This window comes from Tachypleus tridentatus, chromosome 7 (genome assembly GCF_004210375.1).
Source record: "Tachypleus tridentatus isolate NWPU-2018 chromosome 7, ASM421037v1, whole genome shotgun sequence".
NCBI classification, from domain to species: domain Eukaryota; kingdom Metazoa; phylum Arthropoda; class Merostomata; order Xiphosura; family Limulidae; genus Tachypleus; species Tachypleus tridentatus.
The window spans coordinates 15,062,824-15,081,798 of NC_134831.1; the positions used below are offsets into that span (position 1 = coordinate 15,062,824).

At 36.5% G+C, this 18,975-nt stretch overlaps 1 long non-coding RNA gene across 3 annotated transcripts in view; it reads right to left on the reverse strand.

Moving 5' to 3' along the window:
• Nucleotides 1-18,975, reverse strand: part of LOC143255180 (uncharacterized) — a 113,539-nt gene that overhangs the window by 82,133 nt on the left and 12,431 nt on the right. For all 3 annotated transcript variants that reach the window (XR_013030457.1, XR_013030458.1, XR_013030456.1), the window contains exon 2: nucleotides 1,588-1,629. This is a non-coding gene — a long non-coding RNA (uncharacterized LOC143255180). The remainder of the gene's footprint in view (nucleotides 1-1,587; nucleotides 1,630-18,975) is intronic.

The window sequence follows — 18,975 nt, forward strand, 5'->3', positions numbered from 1 at the left end:
GTTTGATACGTACTGTTCTCATTATTCTGTGTCCCAGTACGAGTTTGATACGTACTGTTCTCATTATTCTGTGTCCCAGTACGAGTTTGATACGTACTGTTCTCATAATTCTGTGTCCCAGTACGAGTTTGATACGTACTGTTCTCATTATTCCTAGTTCCTTTTACTTGTAACCCGGCATGGCCAGGTGGTTAAGGCACTCGACTCGTAATCTGAGGGCCGCGGGTTCGAATCTCCGTTACACCAAACATTCTCGCCATTTCAGCCGTGGGGGCGTTATTATGTGACGATCAATCCCACTATTCCTTGGTAAAAGAGTATCCCAAGCATTGGCGGTGGTTGGTGATGACTGGCTACCTTCCTTCTAGTCTTACACTGTAAAACTAGGGACGGCTAGCGCAGACAGCCTTTGTACAGTTTTGCGCGAAATTCAAACCAAACCTTTTACTCGTAATTGGATAAATAACCCGAATAATAAGTAGAATTACTTATTACAGCAGAATTACAGCAGAAAATATCTTATTTTAATTATTACAATTTGACGGTTAATCCCACTATTCCTTGGTAAAAGAGTTGGCGGTGGATGATGATGACTAGCTAGCTGTCTTCGCTCTAGTCTTACACTGCTAAATCAGGGATGGTTAGCGCAGACAGCCCTTGTTTAGCTTTGTTCGAAATTCCAAACAAACCTTCTACTCGTATTTGGATAAATAACCCGAATAACAAGTAAATTTTACAGCGGGAAAGATCTGATTTTAATTATTACAACGTTTCGAAAGTAACTTTTACGTGTTGGTGACCCGATTCTATGGATCAAAATGTTGTAATTAATAGAATCAGATCTTGTAGTTATTGTACGTTTAAAGTAAACGTCGACTGTTTACAACAAAGCTTTTAACATCTGCTGCATTAAACCGTTTCTTTTTTTTTTTTACAGCGTCACCCAGTGTGTGAAAATAGTAATCAACATTTTCGTTCTTCAAATTTGCTAACCCTACAAACGATTTATACAAATAAATTACAGAAAACGAAGGATAATGCTAATAGGTCACAAACATCTGAAGTCAGCGCCATCTCGTGCTACATATTTTAACAATAATCCTAATTAGGGAAAAGCAAAACAATCCTAGCTACTATTAATTTGACGTTCAGCACAGAAGAACTTCATGTTCTTTAATAGTTTTCATTGAACTACCAATAAATTTGATTATATTTTTATGTACTTTGGAAACTGTATATCAAATCATATATATATATATATGTCTGTGTGTCAAATGTTTAAACACAAGCTCTTGTTTTAAAATAAAACAGCATATTTCTAAGTTTCAAAATACAACTTTCGAAAAGGCACCACTTAATTTCGGTCCCTTTCCATAAATATACTCATCAGAAAAAAAGAAATCTTACTTTAGAACACTATTACACAAACAGTAACGGAAAAGTAGGACTATAACAATAGGCAGCACAAAACTAATTATAATTATCACTATGCTCAGGAAGAAGATAACACAAAAACTAGTATATTTAACTACAACACTGACGCTGTTGTTACTCAAACTACCAAATTTGTAAGAAAGTTGTACTTACCATTCGAAAGAACTGGTTTTCGTCGAACATGAAGGCTTTAATCTGAGGAGTTATAAATTAATAAATGTAAATTACTTCATCGCCAAAAACGAGTATATAAATTTTGTTAATAACCAATATTATACTCCTAGTTAAAACTAAGTAAATATAGGGATTACTATAGGACAATTCTATTACTAAACACATAGAAATTTGTTAGACAAGACTTTTACGAAATTCCAATGCTCAAAATAATTCTATTGGATCGAAATATAAATGACAAATATATTTTGACTACTCCTTAGATAGGTTGGTGTTATGCACTCAGTGATGGAAAAAATACACCCTTTTTCACACGAATCCTAGACTGTTGAACACTAAAACGTTTTCAGGAGTCACTGCAAATTGTCCTAACGCACTTTTACAAGTAAAAAACTATATATTTATATAGTTCCCACCACACAACGCCCACTCTGTTACCACCACATATCAGAGATGACTGTTACATTATAACACCACTACCCTCTCGGTTAAAATGGTGCACTTATTTGGTGAGACTGGGATTCGAACCCGCAATTCTCAGATTGCAAGTCGAGCGTCTTAACTATCTGGCCAACTTGGATCTTAAAAAGTAAGGAAAAAGTTACCGAGTCGTTTTGTGAGGTCAATTAAATTCGCTGCTTTGTTTAATTTTCATAAAGTGGTGGAAGGAGTGGGTACAGCCACTTCCCATCCCATACACTTATTATGTACAGTTTACTAAAATTGTCACCGATTTCGCTATCACCTGTAGCGGTACCAAATTTATTACTCCAGTTACTTTCAGAGAAAATGCCCAAATTACCAAGATTTCGAAACAAGAGCCTTATCCAAATACAGTGACATTTATTATAGTCCCCCAGTGGTTCAGCGGTATGTCTACGAACTTACAACGCTAAAATCCGGGTTTCGATACCCGTGGTGGGCAGAGCACAGGTAGCCCATTGTGTAGCTTTGTGCTTAATTCAAAACAACAACGTATTTATTATATTAATATACATGTTTTAGTTCTTCCCAAACACAGAAGTTACAGAGATATTGTTCGGTTATGACATGTGCAACCAATAAACGCTACCTTCTACGAATCGGTTAACAGAAAATAGCAACAGGTTGAAAGCACTTAAAGGAGCGACTTTGGATAGTGCTTCTCAGGAATGTCAAAAACCGAGTAAAAACTGTCCCACCAAGAACCAATAGCAATAATTTAGAAGTCGAGGACGGATGGAGGTAAGCACTAGGTGGAAACGTGATGGTATTCTCGCCACTAACTATGCACCCACTGCCTACTGGAGCTTTGCCCCCTAGGGCTGACAATTCGGTCAAATTCTCAAGATGTTTGACCTTGCCTGACCTCTCGCTTCGGTTGGCACGTCCTGATTCTCAGGCTTTAAGATTCTCCGGTTAACTAACATGATGTCCCCCCCCCTTAAAATAATACATAACGTAAGTGCGTCGTTAATCTAAAAAATCCTATTGTTTAACAAAGGAAAGCTTAAGTCTTCATTCTCTTAACCACGTGACATTTCCAAATCACTGAAATGTTAATGACAGTGTCTTCAAAAATTAGCTGCATTCTACGTGCAGAATTGCACAAGTCCTTGCGTGCAATACATCGTTAAATACATACAAAAACAAAATACTGCAATGATTTTTCAGACCGTCAAAAAATTCTGGCAAAGTAAATTAAACGAACCAAACGTTGTCATTTGTAGCCTTCTCATAAATTTAACGTTATGAGTTTGAGGAGTTTTATTTTCCGATTTCAGTCGTTTATCGAACTGATTAATCGTCAACATTCTGACAGAACACAAAATATTCCTACATGGTTATGTTCGCTATGAACAAGTGTTGTAATTGGTTAAATCTGACGATTAGGCTTTCAAAATTACAACGCAGAATGATCTTATTTACACGTAACCATTCAGGTATCACACGCACAACAACAGATATTTTGGTAAAATAATAACGCCCGCTCCCCTCGAATAAGATAATTTCAAATTTAAGTACAATAGGATATGATTAATAACATATGACAAAACTACTAAAATAACAAATATCTTATATCGAACTGACACTAAAAACAAAAGAGTCGACGTTACGTTAATTTTACTTTGAAATAATGTAATTGCACATACTTTTAGCTCAATAAAATCTACGTTTCTCACTTTTTTCTCGTTTGTTTTTTTTAATTTCGCGCAAAGCTACACGAGGGCTATCTGCGCCAGTCGTCCCTAATTTAGCAGTGTAAACGTAAAGAGAAGGCAGTCATCACCACCCGCCGCCAACTCTTGCGCTACTCTTTTACCAACGAATAATGGGATTGACCATCACGGCTGAAAGAGCGAGCATGTTTGGTGCGACGAGTCGAGCGCTTTAACCACCTGGCCATGCCGGGCCACTTTTACCTGTAGAAAAATATATTTCCTATAAAATACGTATTACGTGTATTACTGGTTTGGAATTTTTCAAATGATATAAACACCATATTCTTAGAGAAAAAGTAGAATGGAAATATGAAGTACTCTCGTAACAGATTCAATTCTGTAAAAACAACAAAATAATTAAGTTTATTCATTTGTAACTGACGGAAATATAAAAAAGTATTTCTGGGAAAACGTTCACGAAATTAAACGACTGAAGACGAGTTACTGGAACTAGTCCCACACGAAAGATAAAAAATAATGCATTTATTTCAGCAAATGTTAATTTAAATTTAGGAAACAGATGTTGAAACTTGGGGAATTTTTAACTAACTGGAGAGGATATTTTTACGACAAACGGTTCTAAAATTTCTTTAATTTTACGTAACATATTTTGGACGCGTAACCGATTTTATCATGTTACGTATGTTGACGTATTAAAATTTCAACTAATCAGGAATTTTAATTTAATAGTTAATATGTATCAACTTTATGACATTTGCCAACAAGATTAACACACAAGTTTCTTTAACAGAAATATATTTTAATATACAAACAACAAAAACATACAATTTATAATAACGGTTATCACTGATATGGTTTATATAAACTTATAAACTGAGTCTTTTGTCTGGTCTACAGCTGAATGTTTTATCAATGATCCAAGTCTACAACGAACAAATTAATTCTGGGTTGATGTTGTCACATTTCGCTTCCCCCCCCCCCCCCCCCCCCAGCGGTATGTCTTCAGACTCACACCGCTATAATTCGAGTTTCGACACCCATGGTGGGCAGAGCACAGAAAACTCCTTGTTTAACTTTGTGCTCAATTCCAAAACAAATATATCTTGCTTAAGCTAACACTGTTTTTTCTTGACTAGCCTCACACCCTTACAAGCTGACTTTTTTCCGACGAAGATATTTAATGTCTTCATAGAAATAAACTTGCTTTTGCTTTTGAATTTCGCGCAAAGCTACTCGAGGGCTATCTGCGCTAGCCGTCCCTAATTTAGCAGTGTAAGACTAAAGGGAAGGCAGCTAGTCATCACCACCCACCGCCAACTCTTGGGCTACTCTTTTACCAACGAATAGTGGGTTTGACCGTCACATTATAACGCCCCCACGGCTGAAAGGGCGAGCATGTTTGGTGCGACCTGGATTCGAACCCGCGACCCTCGGATTACGAGTCGAACGCCTTAACACACTTGGCCATGCCGAGCCTCATAGAAATAAAAACGTCTGAAGTAATTCACTGAAGTTGAACGGTTGTGTCGTATTCGAAATCAATAAATGTTCCTGATTCAGTTCTGTAGTTATCCTGTTAATAGGCGTTAATCACAATTATAGCTTCCTAGGCCTATAGCACACTGACTGTAGGAAACCAATAATAATATTATATTCTTCTGTCTTTCGGCTAGCCGCTTTTATATGAAAACACGCGAGTTTCTCGAAATTTCAATAATGTTTCAAAACGCGTTAGCGTTTTCATAAAAAAAAAATATATTGTTCATTGTTACTCTCAAGAATCTTCTACAAATTTCGAGAACAGGCAAATTTGCGCAATACACAGTCAAGAATATACGCCACAGTCAAAAAATATACTGAAACATGCGAAGGTATTAAAATAAACATGTAACGGCAAATCCATTACATCAGAAAACAAGGTTTAATAAGACAACTGGTATAACTGACTCACGACGTAAGACAAAAGTTGCGTTACTAAATGTGTAATTATATCAATCAAACACTAACTAACTTTACGACAACAATGACAAACAAGACAGCGAATCCGTTCCTGAATGTGTAATGTTATACGTGTTAAACACCAACTAACCTGACAACAACGACACACAACAACGTTCCTCAATGTCTAATTTTACCAATCAAACACTAACCTTACGACAACAGTGTGACATAAGTCAGGGAATCCGTTCCGGAACGTGGTTTTACCAGTCAGAGACTAACTAACCTTGGGAGAACAATGACACACACAAGACAAGGATTTCGATCCAGACAAATATCGTCCAGTCAAACACTAAACTATACTTCTGTATTGCTTAGATCAAGCAATATGATAAAAGGCTGCGCACAATATTTTAGACACATTTCCAGTTTTTTCTTAAATACATTATAGATTTTCGCTTCATTAGTAAACTTTCATCATCACCACAACAGTGGTCAGTGTCGAATAATATACAGAAAGCTGAGTATGTTATATTAATAATTATTTTTAATATGAAAATAAGCCGAGTTACAGGGCAGTCATCACTGATATAAAGTCACGGTGGAATGGCATGTGTCAAAGTTACCTTATGACATTATTTGATGTTACTTAGGCAGTATGGTGTCACTGGAAACTGATCGCTTTGGGAACAAGATACAACAGCCCTTTCAGATGCAAAATATCCATACACAACAATATTGTCTGAAATTGCAAGATGGAGATATCCTAGATATGTATTTAATGTCAACGGAAAACCTATGAAATGTGGTTCATCTGGACTTTCCAGAAAGACTTCTGCAATGCATCGTATCATAGCTGTGGCAGGTAACATGTGGTGTCTTGTAACAGGTGAAAATCCATGAACTCAGGGGTCAGTGACGAAGGCCATCTATTTGTCCCAGGTAGCAGTACACAACATCTATATACCTAAATGTGTGTGTGTGTGTGTGTGTCTTAAACGTTTCCGTATTTCTTAATCAGTACCAAACTGACCACAGTAATACAAGATGACATGAAGGTCATGGGGGAATGGACCCTCCATCTAATGTCTGAAAACTGCCAATGTTGTATACCCCTCAAGTATGTAAATGAATTACGTAACCACTGTTGTTAGAATTCTAGAAAACAGTATATTTTGTTTCGTTTTAGTACTTGGTACCTTTATGTATTTTTACTTTTAATGTTTATTATGTTAAGAAAAGTGTTTTTCTTATAGCAAAGCCCCATCGAGCTATCTTCTGAGCCCACCAAGGGGAATCGAACCCCTGATTTTAGCGTTGTAAAACCGTAGACTTATCGCTGTACTAGCGGGGGTCGTTAAAAAAAGAAAAACAGAATCACGATTTCCTAACCTTTGTAACAAACGAGTTTTTATTCCACCCATCCAACCGACGGATACTTCACCTAGTAACCAATAAAGATCTCCTTCTAGAAAAAAGATACAAATCGCTTGTCCACAAGTTATTTCTATGACATATCCATTTAACCGTCGTGTACCTCAACAGCTAGATAAACGAAACCTACACTCATGTTATTGCAACTATTCCATACGAAGACAAAGTTATAAGACGTACAGACATCTGTACGGTCGTACTGTCGGAATGGGTGCTGGGAAACTGTCATCATACGCTAAGTGGATTGTGAAAAGCATTTAGGGAAGAGTGGTGCGCTTTGTACATGACAGTCTCACAGGAGATACTTTTTTTTTTTTTTGTAATGAGACTACGTTGTAGCGTTTCTGTGAAAATCTAAAGCATGATCATAAGCAAGGAAACCGCCTGTAACGACATCGTGGGATCCAGAATTATTTTCATACAACATAATTACTCTCTAAACAAAAACGGGAATAAATTACACAAGATAAAATTTGCATAGCTCGCCCCTTCCGTCCGATATAATTCTAGGAACAGAAATGAGCTAAATGTACAATAACAAACATTTAAAGTATGACATTTCGAACAGACAAACTTCAAGAATAAGTAAAGAGTTTTGAGTGTATAAAAAAATAATTGTTTATATTTATCATAACAACAAAGTATAGGTATTATAACTACACATGCTTTATACTAAAAGGTCTCTACGGAACAAGAAGCGTTGTTTTTTCTTTCCATACGCTCCATAAGAGTAAATTACCACTGACGAATGATCTTTTAAATAGGTCAATATTCAATCCTTCGTTTGTTGGCGGCATCTTTTATTAGGCATTTCCACTAAAGATGGCGCGAAAGAGTTTTACAAAATGACAAATACGAACGACAATGATCTTAAACAACGTGCGCTAACTAAATTTTTAATGAAGAATGGGATGAGAAAGGCTGTGCCTTCATACCAGTGGCAAAAGTATGCACAGTAATAATTTCATTGTTTCTTTCACTTTTCGACCTTTCAAGGAAAGTCTGCGTGTTATCGAAAGCGCCGGTTTGAAATTGAAATTTTGACGTCATATCTGTATTTTATATTAGATTTACATGATAAATTGAAAGTCACGTAACCATACAAAAACACGCAACGTACTAAGAAGCGACACCTGGTTAACCACACAATCAATTAAAGTAGTTGGACAGTTCTTTCATGAACACTCATTGGAAAAATACAACAAAAAACTGACAATCTCACTAAGACTTAAGTTATTGGTTGAAACGTTTATTCCAAAATAATCAAAAAGTTGAAATAACTAAAACAATTATAAAAATTGTCAGCGTAAAATTCACTTTTATCATAAATATTAACGTTCAGAACTTTCTTGACAAGTTGACGAGTCATGTGTGAACATGATACAAAATCCATTTCAAGTATTATAGGTAAACTGTATATACATTTTAACAGCACTATTGAAGACTAAACTAAACAAAACCTGTGTACAGTTTTATAACAAATGCAAAAGACAGTACGTTTCCTTTCAAATATTTCAACATGTCTATATGCGAGCCAAACCTTTCATATGCTTCTCTTTCGCCATGTTCACCGATGGGATGGTGAAAAATTTATGGAGAAACAACTCTAGAATCCGGTGTTAGATACCCCGCAGTAAACACAGCAGATATACCAACTGTTTGTTTTTGAATTTCGCACAAAGCCACACGATGACTGTCTGTGCTAGCCGTCCCTAATTTAGCAGTGTAAGACTAGATGGAAGACAGCTAGTCATCAACACTCATCGCCAACTCTGGAACTACTCTTTTACCACCGAATAGTGGGATTGACTAACACATTATAACGTCCCAACGCTGAAATGGCGAGCATGTTTGGTGTGGCTGGGATTCGAACCCGCGATCCTCACATTACGAGTCGAGTGCCTTAACCCACCTGGCCATGCCGGGCCTTACACCAACTGGATATTCTCCGAAACAAACATTCATGATTTTTACATTTTACAAATATATCTAATACCACAAGGTTTTTATTTTTGTGGGTACCTTTGTTTACTGAGTTATATATATAAACTTTTATTTCATAATCAATAATCCTTCAATCCAAGTTGTAAATACCTAATACATTTACCATCCAGAAAGTCAAGTCGACGCAACTTTTCCGACCTCATGAAATTTTTTTCACTCGTTTTATAACTTTTTATTGTAAGTTTTCAATCTATTTCATATCCACACAAGTGTGTGTATGTGTTTTTCTTATAGCAAAATTACACCGGCCTATTTGCTGAGCCCACCAAGGAAATTCGAATCTCTGATTTTAATGTTGTAAATCCGTCGACTTACCGCTGTACTAACGGGGTAGCATCCACCCAACACCCATCTCTTATCTTATACATGAAATAATTTGGAATATTTAAGTGTGTTTCCACCCCACCCCAGTGGCATGTTCGCGATTTTCCACCGTTACAAACCTGGTTCGATACCTGCAGTTGGCAGAGTACAGCTAGACCACTGGGTAACCTCGTAATTAATTACGAACAATGTTTTTGGTTGTTTTTCTTCACACACACGAAGTAATCTGCGTTAGCCATCCCTAAGTTATGGGTGAAAGACTAGAGGGAAGTCCTCACCACCCACTCTTAGACAACTCTTTTACAAACGAAAAGTGGTATTGACTAGAACATTATAATAATATCCCCACTGCTGAAATGGCGAGCATGTTTTGTGTGACAGGGATTTGAACCCGTAATACTCAGATTACACGTCAAGTTTTCTAACCACTTGACCATGACGGGCCACCACGTAAGTGAATACATTTCAATGTAACACAATTTTGTCAGTTAAGTTGAGCAAAGCTGTATTTGATAGAAAGTGGGGAAAAAACCCACGTTACGACAGCAATATGTCAGAGGCACAACTCAGAAGATACTGGGATGTGGCTTGACCATCTGACAGAGCTCTAGATTTCCGAGTTAATGAACCGGGTTCATATCCGTGTAATATTACAAAATATCCCACACAACAACTAACAAAAAAAGCTTTTGGCGTGTCATAAGAGTTACAGTCAATTCCCTTAGCTTGTATGGTGAGTGTTTGACTGCTACTGACTGTCTGTCTTCTCTATGGTTGTAACTCATAATCAATGACAGCGGAAGATAAAACTTGTTAGTTTTGTCATAAATACAGGGTGGCCCGTAAGTCCCTACCCATGCATATGTTATTATGTTATATTTAATTATGCATGTATGATAAACGTGTTTCTTTTTTTCAGAGAAATATGGCCGATGTAAGCCCATTTACACTTGAAGAGCGTATTGTGACAAGTGCGTGGATACATGAGCTAAGAATACTGATGACAGCACACAGATACACTGGATACATAAGATATATGTATGGGTAGGGACTTACGGGCCACCCTGTAGAATACACAGGACCCATGTGAAACCTATTTCGTTAGACTGTTAAAACCCAGTTAACTAGGTTTTGCTGAAGAACCATTGTTAATACTTAACTTCCTTGTCACAAATCATCTTAGAAATGACCATTATTCAAAATGCTTGGAGAAAATGTACAAATATAAAACTATTACTAAATATTTATTTAACACAGCAGCTGATTTTTATATCTGAAATATGTTTAACTGCAAATTAAATCACATAACACTGGGACTAATACCGTAAATAACTGAATACGATTTACAATGAATATGTTAACGATGTACGTTTCTTCTTTTGGTTCAAAATAAAAGTCTATAGAAAAAATGGTTAACACCATCTGCAATTTTACTTTTGCTTCCAAAAGTAAATTTAGGTTTTAGTATTACAGAGAATAGTACTGTGGTAATCTCAACAAAGCTACCTTTTCATAGGTTATTCAAAAAGCTTTAAGTCTTTCTGAGACGTAAGCAACTCGGGAATTTGAGGTTTAAAACACACGCTGTACATACTAAATGCTGGTATCGTGTATGCGACCAAAAATAGTGTTTTAAAGGATATCTTTCATCATAGTCGGTGCATGTTATGCTTTTCACAAAACTGACCGAAGTCACTTATCTTCCATATATACATACATAGGAAACACCAGCTGCAATTAGTGGTTTGTTTTTGTTGGTTTGATAACGTAAAATTGTTTTCTTTATAATTAGACTTAGATATTTAAGATCGTTAATGGAACTGTTGGTGTTGATGATTCATCTTTCGTTGTTAATGGTGAGAACGGTAGAAATGTGGGTCACAGATAAATTTTAACATAGTAGGAATCATCTCTAGCAAAAACTTTTATTTTTCTAACAGGATGGTCATCCTGGGGGATAAACCGTCTTCTGATGAGACAGACGCAGTTAATTGTTTGTTTGTTTTTTTAATTTCGCGCAAAGCTACACGAGGGCTATCTGCGCTAGCCGTCCCTAATTTAGCAATGTAAGACTAGAGGGAAGGCAGCTAATCACCACCCACCGCCAACTCTCTGGCTACTCTTTTACCAACGACTAGTGGGATTGACCGTAACATATAACTCTCCAAGGCTGAAAGGGCGAGCATGTTTGGTGCGGCGGAGATTACGAGTCGCACGCCTTAACCCACCTGGTCATGCTAGTTAATTTAAGGGAAAACTTGGTAAATACATTAATGATAAAAGTTGACTTTTAGCGTTTTATTTTCACTTTAAATTTTAGTTTACTGGACTGGACTGCATATGTAAACAAACTGATCCTCGTTGTCCTTAAATTATAAGTATGTATGTGTATATTATTATGGATCAAAGAGAAAACTGATACATAAACAGCTTAGAAACATGTGTTGAAAGTTTCGATCAATTCGGTTTGCATCAACATCAGGGGCTTAACATTTACAATGTAAATTAGAAGACAAAAAGATTCCTGTACGCACATAAAACTGATTATGAACGTTAACTGTGTGAAATATCTGTTCTCTATAAAACTTGTAGACAGACGAGAATGTTAAACGAAGCTTTTACTTGCAATGTGAAGCACATTAACACATCCGCGCGGTGATGTTTTCGAAATTCGTTGCTATAGATTTGCTACCCATTTTACACGCAGATCACTTGATACGAGAATGAAACATTTAGACACTAACTGGACAAGAGGCCATGAAAATGTTAAGACGTATAATAAATAATAGTAATATAATAAAATACTTACTTAACCACGGATCAAGGTATTTTGGTTTGGTTTGAATTTCGCGCAAAGCTACACGAGGACTATCTGCGCTAGCCGTGCCTAGTTTTACAGTGCAAGACTGCGAGCATGTTTAGTGTGACGGGGATTAGAACCCTCGACTCTCGGATTACGAGTCGAGTGCTTTAACCACCTGGCCATGCCAGGCCCAAGGTATTGTGAATGTGCTTGGAAGACAATTTGACAATATCTTCCCTGCAATGCTAAAACAGAGGACTAGTAACTAAACACCATTTATGCAAGTGAAGGGTGGTCCGTAAGCCCCTACCTATCCATATTGTGTCTAGACAACGTTATAATACTAACGACTTGAAGGCAGCTGTTACCGCGGAATTTGGAAAACAATAACCCCTGTTATGTTGAGGAAAATGTCTCACAGAACATGGCGTCGCATAATATTATGCAGCGAAAATGAGGGACAGCACACAGGTACACTGGATACATAAGATATATGGATGGGTAGGGACTTACGGGCCACCCTGTAGAAGTATTCTAAGCCTATTCACAAATCTCACGTGACAATGAAATAGCATTACCAACTTTCATAGGCATATCCAGAAGCAACTGTGTAACTCGCTTACTTACCACCGGTTATTAATATTTCTCTAAAATAGTTTTGTAATTGAATAAAGGTCAGATTACGAAAATGCTGCTTTTTTATTTTTTATAATTTGAATTTTTTTCGAAGTAAAAGGACAATCGTGACTGATGTCAAACCCGATTTTTTCAATGTTAGGTAGCTCCGAACAAAAAGGGTTTAATTCCTCCTTTACAGAGGGACCTGGCGTGACCAGTTGGTTAAGGCACTCGATTCGTAATCTGAGGGTCACTGGTTCAAATCCCCGTCACATTAAACATGCTCGCCCTTTCAGCCATGGGGATATTATAATGTAACGGTCAATCCCACTATTCGTTAGTAAAAGAGTAGCCCAAGAGTCGGCGATGAGTGGTAATGATTAGTTGCATTCCCTCTGGTCTTACACTACTAAATTATGGAAGGTTAGCGCAGATAGCCCTCATGTACTTTGCGCGAAATCCAAAACAAACCTTTATAGAGGGGGGGAGGTTCGTACACTGGGGCCAGAAGTGCTTTATAGGAGTGACGGTCAATTCCTACTACTATTTGGTCAAACAAAAGTTGCCCAAACGTTTGCAGCTGAAGATATACACTAGCTCCCTTTACCCTTGTCTATCAGGTCACAATTACGGACAGCTAACGCAGATAGCTCTCTAGAAACTTTGCAAGAATATCACAAAACAAACGTTTCTTTATAACTTCAATACAAATTTTTTAATGGGCTTAGTTTAGAGATAACAAGTTCTTGTTCGTTTAATATCCCTATCCACTGAAGAATAATTTCACAAAAGAAAAAATTATATGGAAGGTTCCCCATGCCGTGGGTAGAATATGAAAGTGGTATGAAATGTTATACTTTTATCTTGTCCATACTTTTATACCTCGCTATTTCTTACTTATTTTCCTTGCTTCAACGAGAGTATTTTGCGCAGCTGATCCGTAGTTGCGTTATAAGGGTGACGGTCAAATCTCATTATTTGATGGAATAAGAGTGGCTCAGTAGGTGCTTTTGGCTAGCTGCATTCCCTCTAGTCTGCCAGTTACAAATTATGGACGGAAATACACAGATTGATTTTTGTGAAACATTGCAAGAAAATTCTAAAATAAACACGAAATAAACTACTCTACTGAGATTACCTAGTTTTGGGCCTGTATCGCCAGTCTCCAAAGGATGATCATAAGTGACATCCTCTGTAACAAGCAGTCCAATCGATACATTAAAAGGCTTTGAAGTTCTAATTGTTAACAGTAAGATTTTTCTGCGTGACATAGGAGGGTCTCCAAGTCCTCTAGTTACAGACGTGTCAACCATTAAACTCAGCGTTTGTTGGGTTTTTTTTTGTTGTTTTTTTGCTGCTGTTGTTTTGATTGTTGTTTACTTCAAGCATATCGCTTTAGGCTCTTGTAAAAGATATTCTTTAATCAAATTATACCGTATTTCTATTTAATGAAGAATATGTTGTTTTGTGCATTTAAAGCACCTCACTTTATTCCACACGATAAAAAAGATTAGGGTAAGATGAAATTCCAAATCCACCAGAAGCATCTTTCAACCAACAAAGAATTTACCTCAACGTTCAGCAAGAGTGATAAACTGTCAGAATGCGCTTTTCACAAATACCTCACGAAAATATCTCAGAAATACAAATTAAAATCAAAACGAAGGCAAGAGGGTAATACAGCTGTTCCTTACTAACCAAAATAGTTCTCATATGCGACAATATATGACAAAATAGATGCTGAAGTTTGAAAGGAATTCTCCATTTTCTTATACGAATAAACACTAATGGCGCTCTGGTCTCCAATCACTTAGAAACACCATCGTTACTGATAAGAACATGTTGTATTAGATAAACTTGCAGATGTAGAAGCGATACCTTAAAATGAATACCACAGCCACAAAGGAATTTGTTTATTAAGAATTTGTAAACAAGTACAAACCACTTGTCGAAACGTAATATGTTCCATCATTAATAAAATTCTTCCTTATACTCACAAACCTTTGTATAGCTACATATTATTATATTAGCATAATGCGCTACTTAACTTGCGTCACATGAAACTACGGTAGTAGAATTCCACAGTTTTAATTTTGAAACACTATTCGGCTAAGAACTGGAATAATTTAAAACGTGAATAATTACTAAGACAATGAAGTTCCGCGAGTGTTCACCAGATAACGTTAGATGAAGACTAGTGAAGCGTCGTTTTTGGGAGTTACGTTTTTAATTATTACAATTTACACCGAATAAAAATTTTATATTGATACAACGTGTGTCAAGCTGAACTCAGAGTTGTTCCATTCGCTCTTCTTTTTTAAAGCATGTAGTAATCTTAATTACCTTATTATCAGAAGGTAAGACTTAATTTGTTTGTTTGTTTTTGAATTTCGCGCAAAGCTACACGAGGGCTATCTGCGCTGGCCGTCCCTAATTTAGCAGTATAAGACCAGAGGAAAGGCATCTCGTCATCACCACCCACCGCCAACTCTTGGGCTACTCTTTTACCAACGAAAAGTGGGATTGACTGTTACATTATAACGCCCCCACGACTAAAAGTGCGAGCATGTTTGGTGTGACGGGGATTCGAATCCACGACCCTCGGATTATGAGTTGAGGGCCTTAACCACCTGGCCATGCCGGGACGGCAGTGTAAAACAAGAAGAAAAGCAGCTAGTTATCATCACCTACCGTCAACTCTTGGACTACTCTTACCAACGAACAGTGTGATTGACCATAACTCCCCCTGCATTCCCAAGATTGTAAATCGAACGCCCTGCTCACCCAGTTATGCCACGCTAAAGGCAACGAAATCAAATATACATCAACATGTTTATTTACTTATTCTATATACGTACATGAATGGAAAATTATTACAATATATTCTTGAACCGTACTCTTTAAAAACAAAATCTATAAAATATATATTTTTAGTTCTAAAGAGTACGAGACCAATTACACTATTTGTAATTGACACTTACAGAAGTATATATATATACACACACACACACACACGAAATTATTTAAAAGTATAATAAAGTCATACATTTCAAATGTTTATAAAATCGACAATCGTAGATAACAACAAAGATGTCAGGATTGTTCTTTTTGCAATCTTTGGATGTTTATTAACTACATAAGTTTACCAAAACACTGAAAAATATAAAGCTGTATGCCCTTCATTTATGATATAAGCATACTATGAAAAGATAAAATGTAGTGCATTTCACTATTTATTATAAATTTCCTCTCTCGAAAGACAGTAGTGACCTTCTCTCCAGAGGGCGAATCGCTATGTCGATTGTACTGCCAGCTGTCGGTAAGAAATAAAAGCCTGCTGTATGTGGTAGTTTCCTTGTGGTCTTTACGTCCTTTTGAACTGCTGGCAGATAATTAAATGACATTTTCCTAAAATAAATCTAGTTTTAAACTTACTGAAAGCTATGGGACCGTTATTTAATGTCACTATATATTTGGCGCAAGATTCTGCACTATGCCAAGTTATTTTCCGAACATTATATACTGTACTCTACTACATCCGGCTTCACGGCACGTGCCACGAGGGGAAGGAAGACAGTGCTACGTTACGTTACTAAACATTTAGTTCAAACACCGCACATACTTGAAGTTTTAATAAGCGACGCTGGTTCCATATTTAAACAGGGGTAAGTACTTGGGTGACTTGCCTTAGTTAATACATAGTTGTTAGTGCTATCATACAAAAAAGAGAAAGGAGCAGATAGTTTCGAGCTCCCAAAAAATACCGAGGAATCCATCACAGTACCATTCATTTTGTTTCACATTTCTATGCGAAATGGCAAGCGTCAAATGGTCACATGACTGCTGTTTTTCGTCACCGTTTTCCTTCTTTTATTTTAACTACTGTCTTTACAGAGTTAGGCTTAACTTTATACACGCATCAACGAGAATCACTTTTATCTAATTTGTTTCGCCAAAAACGTAATAAATATTTCGCGCCTACAGTAGAATTGCCTTCTTTTATTTTTTAAGATGTTCCATGTTATATGATAACCTATTTTACCGAAAGATCATGTTTACAGAATATAATTAAAATCGCAGACAAATTATTCGGTTAAAAGAAAAGGTGAGTGGCGATATCCTTGTAGTTGAAAACGGAAAGGGTATTTTCGTGAAAACGACAAATTAAACTGTCAGAAAAATCACCGTAATGGCCGCTCTACTCAAAACATTTTAAACTTTGCTACGAAATAAAAACCAAAAATTATAATTTCCATAATTAATTTGTTTATTGAATTAAACTTGTGAAAACACAAGGAGATAATAATTCCAAAACTAACAGCTACGTTTCACTTTATTTTCTTAATTTTATGCAAGAATTAGAAAATACAAGTCTATCTCCTAACCTCAAAGGAAATACACGATTATAATTTTTTATGTCATTTGTTATAGATACGATTAGGCGGCATCCAACACACTTCTGGTTTAAATACATAGATTTTTCACGCTATTATTTGATTTATTTATGTTGGAAATTGAAAAGAAAATTCTCGTCAATTTTATATAAACAAGACACCGTGTGGTCTAGATATAAATTAAGATAATAAAAACAAAATTAGGTCAACTGAGTGCTTAGTAAAAACTATATGCGGGGGCGAAGTTTATGTGACCCTGTATCACATGAACATCGCCACATGCAAAAGAATACGCACCATGACACAGCATTCTATTATATAAAAGTTACAAACCTAGGAAGTACTAAATGGTTAAACACTGCGTTACGCACATATTACAAATATAGGATACTACATTCAACCGTTAACCGTGCCTATAGTTTGTTCGTTAACAGTGGTTTAACTCAACAGTCGTCTCTCTAACCCCGTTTAAGAAATAATTGAGCCCCTTACACATTTATTTACCTATAATTCGGGCACCGTTTTGGCCCGCCCCATCCGAATTGAGGGATTTTTTTCCTTACGCCATTGTTTGTTGCTACCTTTATAACTTGTGGTGTTAAATGTGAAAACATCGTAACGTTGAAGTAAAATAATGTAATGAGGATTTTGATGATCAAATGTCACTGTCTGCTACTCCAGTCATTTTTGTTTGTTTTACTGCGGTTAAATACTTTAGATAAGTTATATATTACTGCAGGGTAAACTACAATGGGGGTATAAACGGTTAAAAATTTGTTAAATAATTTCCTTATCATAAACTGTTATCCTTTCAAGCATTTCTGACAAGGTTTTCGGTTGGTACTGTTACGTTTCATATTATAAGGCGTAATTTTTACTAGTTATATCCTGTGAGGTCACAGGCTCCATGCAGGCTGGTGGTGTGGGGTCACGTGGATCCATGTTTAATCATTTTGATATTAATGTCCTACGCAGTTATTAGTTCCACATTAACTGATAATGTACAGTCCTAAAGAATAATGTGCAATGCTTTCGGGAGAAAATGATACTGGTACGTGGTGCAATTACTGCGAGTACTTATGCAGTATAAGATCATGACTCTTAACTGACAGAAAGTGTGGCACTCCATAAGATGATGTCTTTTGTTTGTTTTGTTTTTTTGGAATTTCGCACAAAGCTACTCGAGGGCTATCTGTGCTAGCCGTCCCTAATTTAGCAGTGTAAGACTAGAGGGAAGGCAGCTAGTCATCACCACCCACCGCCAACTCTTGGGCTACTCTTTTACCAACGAAAAGTGGGATTGACCGTCACATTATAACGCAAGATGATGTCTTATTAATAATTCTGAATGTCGTTTTTACCGTATAAGATACATATTAGATTAATGTGTACCGATTTTTAATGTCTTACGATATTAAAGCTATAGAGTTCTTTTGAATGCCTCCACCCCCTGTTTAGGACGGTTTAATATCCAAATATTTTCTTGGCGTAGATACTTTTCAAACATGTTTTACGGTATTAATTAGATGCGGAAACATAAAAAATATATGTAAAAGATTAAAGTTCTTTGAATTATCAATATTAACCACATGATTACAAGTTAGTTTCACTTCCAGGTCAATTGATTTTGGTTTGGTTTTTGAGTTTCACGCAAAATTACACAAACGCAATAAATATGCGCTAGTCTTCC